We start from the raw sequence: 6,000 nt of genomic DNA, 5'->3' as shown, positions 1-6,000 counted from the left end.
ACAATTTGTCAAGAGCTGAACAAAGCAATTACCTGCATATTCATCTAATAAAGTCCATCAAGTACAAATATTCTTCTACAAAAATAATAATGCTCTTAAAATGTCTGGAAACCCTCATAAAACCAGAGCGCTTGTGCCTTATGCTGAGGTTTGGCGGGAGGATAAAGTTCCAATCTCATGTGGCCTAGTGGATAAATCATTAGACGGGGACTCAAAAGCCCTGGGATCAATTCCCAACTCTGCTACTGATCTGCTGGGTGAACTCGGTCAAGTCCCTTCACCACCCTGTGCCTGTGCTTCCCCATCTGTAGAATGGGAGGTGATGATAGTAACCTCCTTTGTAAAGTACTTTGAGATTTACTGATGAAAAGTGCTATACCAGAGCTAGATACTAATTATTATTCTTATTTAAGGTCTGGTAATGGGGCTGGTGTGCACCTTCAGCAGTCACTGCTTTATACAATAGTGACCATTGCTCATTTGTGGCCATAAATGGCCTTGGACCATCTGAGCTGAGAGACACACACAAATACCCGTTTACATGTGTCATAGTCACCATTGAGATCAGTGGAGGTGACTAAGCTAGATCCTTCTCCTCGGTATAAAAGAGACTGGACCTCTGGCAGGGCCCTTTCCTGTGTTTGCTGACCCTGTGAAGTCCATGTGTTTGAACTGTTGGATGGGGTGTTTGGGGTGTCTATCTCCCTAACCATTTTTGTTGCTTTTCTATAAACTCCTGGCAGTTTGTCAACTGTTCAGCTACCACTGAGGTGTAGCTTTGTGAATAAAACTGGAGAGACTGTCTGAGTCTCGAGATACTGAGAACTGAACACAGGGTCCAAATACACTTCACAGGAGTCAGAGAGAGGAAACAAGAGTGAGGAGTCTGGTCCTGTGGGTAGTGCTCTGGGCTGGAAGTTGGAAGACCTAGATTCTGTTCCCTAGTGCTGACCTACTATGTCACCTTAAGCAAGTTATTTCATTACTTTATGCCACTCTTTTCCCTCCCTCCCATTGTCTGTCCTGTCGTATTTATATTGCAGATTCCCTGCTCAGGACAGGGACTGTCCCTCGCTATGTGTTTCTACAGGGCCTACCACAATCTATGTGCTACAAACTATAATACAAATAAATCATAGGCGCTGACTCTCTGCCCAGTGGGTGCTTGACACACACACCCTGCCCCCGCCGCCCTGGCCCCGCTTCTTCCTGCCCCTGCACCATCCTCGCCCTGTCCCCATTCCACCTCTTCCCGCAAGTCTCCCCCTGCCCCACCTCTTCTCCACCTCCTCCCCTGAGCATGCCGCATCCATGCTCCTCCTCCTCCCTCCCGCAAAGTCCTAAGCGCCGCCAAACAGCTGTTAGGCAGTGGGGGGCGGGAAGTACTGGGAGGGAGGGGGAGGAGCAGGGATGTGCCGTGCTCAGGGGGGAGAAGGAGGCAAGGAGTGGGGACCTTGGCAGCCGGTTGGTGTGGAGCACCCACTAATTTTTCCCCATGGGTGCTCCAGCCCCAGAGAAATAAATAACTATCACACCTCTTCACATGCAGTCACAAACTGCATTAGCCTTGAGTCCACCAAGTTGCACTACACGCTTTTGTCTAACTTGCTTCCCACCCTCACCTCAAGCCTCTCTTTGGAATTTCTGCTTTGCATGTTTCTCCTGCTCAGAAAACATCTATATTTCAGTTTATTCCCCCCCACACAGCCCATGTACTAGTTTGTATTATGTTAAAAAATAAAAAGGTCAAAACTCTCAGCCTGTAAAAACAAGTGCACTTCCATTTTTCACGTTGGAGTTGCTTCTCTTTGCATCAGTGGTAATTTGGTCCATTGATTTAGATTTAACTATTCACGTGTCCTACACACAACAATGTGCAGTTTTTATGTGCATTTATTTCACACCAGATTCTGCCCCTCTAATGCTGCATAGTCTCTTACTCCATGAGTAGTTCCACTGATTCCAATTAGTTTACTTGTAAAGTAAGATGTTACTCAGCATGAGGAAGGGTGCCAGAATTTGGCCCTGCATAATTAAGGGCACTTTTAGTGACCTAGTTGGAAAAGTGAACAGACTTCCCGAGACTTTTGGGCGTGTGGTCTGTCCATCTGACTCCCTACTGCCAGTGAACCTCACAACCTTATAACAGGAGAAGTCACAGGCTACTACTGGCAACTCAAAGGATAGTAAATCCCTGCTCGGTGATGAAATTCACCCTGAAATATTCACACACATGGGTCAACAGCAGGCTAAATGGATTCATAGCGTTTGGCAAATGGTATGGAAATTCTGAAGATTACTGAAGGACTAACAGCATCATAATATCAAGAAATGACTCAAGTAGCCATGGAAAGAGTACAGCTAGCTCCTGGAAAATAAACTTTAACTCGAAGCAGCCATCTGTCCAAAGTGAATTTATATTTCAACTGAGCTTTGTAAAGTATTTCAGAAGCATAAACAGTGGTGGGAAAGGTTTAGGGTTTCTTCAGTACAACATGCCACAGGCCCTCAGTTAGATACTATTGTGATTAGGCACAGCGTAGGCACCTAGATAGCTAGTCTTGTGGCAGAAGGATAATACTATTAAGGTTCAGAGAGGACTGGACGCACATGAATGTGGATATCATCTGTATTTCAGTAAGTAAGGGTTACAAAGTACAGGGATTTTCAGTCTTCATGCTTCAGGACATAAGCTGACACCCCATATATTTGGGAAAAAAGCTCTCATATCGATTTGTAGTGTCTTGCACAATTACTAGAAGCACTATGTTTTTTCTACAGTCATCCTAAATCTGTGGCACGGGGTGCTGTTGGAAACAGGGCATTATTTATGTGGTGATCAAAGTGTGCCTGGTGTCTGTTGACAAGAGCCAAGATTTTCACGTGGCTTCTGAATTTGAGAGCCTCCATTTTTGTAGGCCCATAGGGATACTTTTAAAGGAGCTTGATTTTCAAAAAGTGCTGAGCACCTGCACTCTGAAAATCAGCCCTCCTTAAAGTGTCTCATCTCAGTCAAGATCTTTGCCCTGAGGAGTTTGCATTGACTTAGGGTATGTCTACACAGTATTTTGGAGCAAACCTTCCAGCCCAACTTGACAGACTTGGGTTCCTGGGGCTTGAGCTAGCACCCTTAAAAAAACAGCTGGAGCTTGGGCTCTGTACCCTCACTCCTTCCTAGGCTTCAGAGCCTGAGCTCCAGCCAAGCAGCAACTCCAAAGCATTGTCTGCACAGCTACTTTTAGAGTGCTAGCATGAGCCCTGCGACAACTGTCTGTCGACCCGAGCTGAAAGACATGTTTCTAAGTGCTATGTGGACATACTTAAATGGATTGATGCTCTGTTAAGGTACTGCAATTCCTGTGTTCTTAATGCAGTTCTGTAGTGAATATGTGAACGTACAGTATTGCATACTGTTACCTGTTTTACCACTTCTGGAAAGTGTTTTCATTATTGAGAGCTTCCCCACAGGAGATCTGTTTCTGAGAGTCTGCCAGCCACTATGCACCATTCCTTCTTCCTGGAGGTAATGCAGTCTCACTGCATTTCTAGTAGAGAAAGGGCCAAATTCCAGAACATGTTTGCAGGAAAAATTGCCTACTAAAATGCACACACGTTTGCATGAGTAGTCAGAAAAGCTGACACAAGGAGAGGTATGTTATATCAGTTTGATGACTGAGGTGGAGTGCTTCTAGGTGGTGGTCGTGGGCCAGGTTGGAGAATCCCGTGTTAGTGCTTTAGTTCTTCCTCTTTAGAGTGGAGATAAAATTTGAACACAGGCATCCAAAGATCAAATAATAACTGTTTGTCTTCACCTAGCTCCCACATCCCTCTCCTGGTTTGGAAAGGTTGGCTGTCTCTGCTTAAGGGAAGATGGAATAACACCAATAGCCACATGTGGCAGTGATAACTCAGTGGATCTACTAATCCTTATTGCAAAAAAAACAGGAGTACTTGTGGCACCTTGAAGACTAACAAATTTATTTAAGCATGAGCTTTCGTGAGCTACAGCTCACATGAGGTATGCCACTTGGGTACAGCCTCATCCTTGGGTCAGTGATGATTTCACAATGTAGCTTCCATCAGAAGGCAAGCATGTCTTGAAATCATTGCTGGATGGATCATTGCAGTCTACTTCACATTTTAATTGGATTTAACTTTTCAAGATTTGAGAAATCACAGTGACAACGCAAAAACATAAAATTAAATCTAAGCAGAGTGTTAGTTAAAACAACACTGATGTCAACCTGGCACGCTTGCATTTGATTCAGCTCTACTGCTCGAATAATTCCTGCCAGGAGAGAGATCTTTACTATCAAAAGTGGAGACTATAGGGTGCTTCGCAGGTCAAGGGAAATTTTCCTTTTCAGGTGCAGCTTGTCCTGTGAGCAACAAGGGCTTAAATGTATTGCCAAGAAGTAGCAGGTCTCTCATTTATGGTGGAATTTTCAGCATGGCCAAACTTAGCTTCTGAATAAAAGTTGACCTGAGTTTCAAAGGTGCTGAGTACCCAGAACTACTATTGATTTTAAGGGGAGTGTGGGTTCACAGCACCTCTAACAATCAGGGCAACTTTTATTTAGGAGCCTAAATATGGACTTAAGTGTCCATGTTTCTGTTTGAAAATGTTGGTCTCTATCTATAAAGCTGTTCCTTTTCATCTGAGGGAGCAGGGAACTGATTTTTAATACTAGAGGGCAGAATCAGAGTTGAATTGAAGTGAATTTGTCAGAGTTTGGCATGACCTTATTAGTTCCCTAAGGGGGTTATGGGAGATGAACCTACAGCAGGGAATTAGTGGAATCAGATGTGGGAATTTCTGACTGACAGCCAAGGTCAAAAATCAGAAGTCTGTGCAAAATACACCCACAGGATTTAGTTCTAAATTGAAATGTGAACAATCCCTGTTCCCAATGCACATGCCTCTGTAACTAAACCCTGTCCCCGAGTCAGGTGATTGTTTCCTTCTAGGAGCTTTTAGATCCAGAGGTCCTCAGTTCATAGAGTAACACTGTTAATGTGGGTTTGACCTCCATTTCACACACACGTGGTATGGCAGCATTGCTGGAAGTATCATGTCCCCAGAGAGTCGGGAAACCTACATGAAAGCATCCTGGCCAAGTGCATGACTACTGCTGTGTTGCGCTACCTGTTTCACTGCTGTGGAATGTAGGGCTGGCTGGAAAACAAAAAATTGTCTTTAAAAATAAAAATTAAGGTTTTGAAATCTGTTTTCATTCAGCATCGGCATGGAACTAAGACTTTTCAAAAATTGTCATGAAAAACTAAGACTGACAACCGATTCCAGAATAGCCAATCGCTTGGTTGTTAGTGAGATATGGGAGGCCAGATTCGAGTGCTGTACCCATGAATGTTCTAACCACTGGGTTATTGGCTATCCTAGGGTGGGAGGTGTCTCTGCCCCCACCGTCCAGAAATTCCATCCAGAGAAAACTTCCTGACAGAAGTTACATCACAACTGATACATTTCTGTGAAAAGTTTTGGCTTGGATGAAGTGGCATTTTCCATCAAAAAAATTCCTGGATAGCTGTAGTGGAATGCTCTATCAGCCAAGTCACTGCCCCGGTAACCCATCCACCTGAGACTGGCTGCAGTCTGTCTGAGTATGTCTACACTGAAATTAGACACCTGTATCCTGTCTTCCGACAGTGGCCAATGCCAGGCGCCCCAGAGGGAATGAACAGAACAGGTAATGATCAAGTGATCTCTCTCCTGCCCTCCATCTCTACCCTCTGACAAACAGAGGCTAGGGACACCATTCCTTACCCATCCTGGCTAATAACTCTGACACAGAGTTCCACAGGTTGATTGTGCATTGTGTAAAGAAATACTTCCTTTTGTTTGTTTTAAACATGCTGCCTATTAATTTCATTTGGTGACCCCTAGTTCTTGTGTTATGAGAAGGAGTAAATAACACTTTCTTATTTACTTTCTCCACACCAGTCATGATTTTATAAACCTCTATCGTATCTCCCCTTAGT

Source organism: Mauremys reevesii, linkage group 5, assembly GCF_016161935.1.
Source record: "Mauremys reevesii isolate NIE-2019 linkage group 5, ASM1616193v1, whole genome shotgun sequence".
NCBI classification, from domain to species: domain Eukaryota; kingdom Metazoa; phylum Chordata; order Testudines; family Geoemydidae; genus Mauremys; species Mauremys reevesii.
This window is presented reverse-complemented; position numbering follows the sequence as displayed.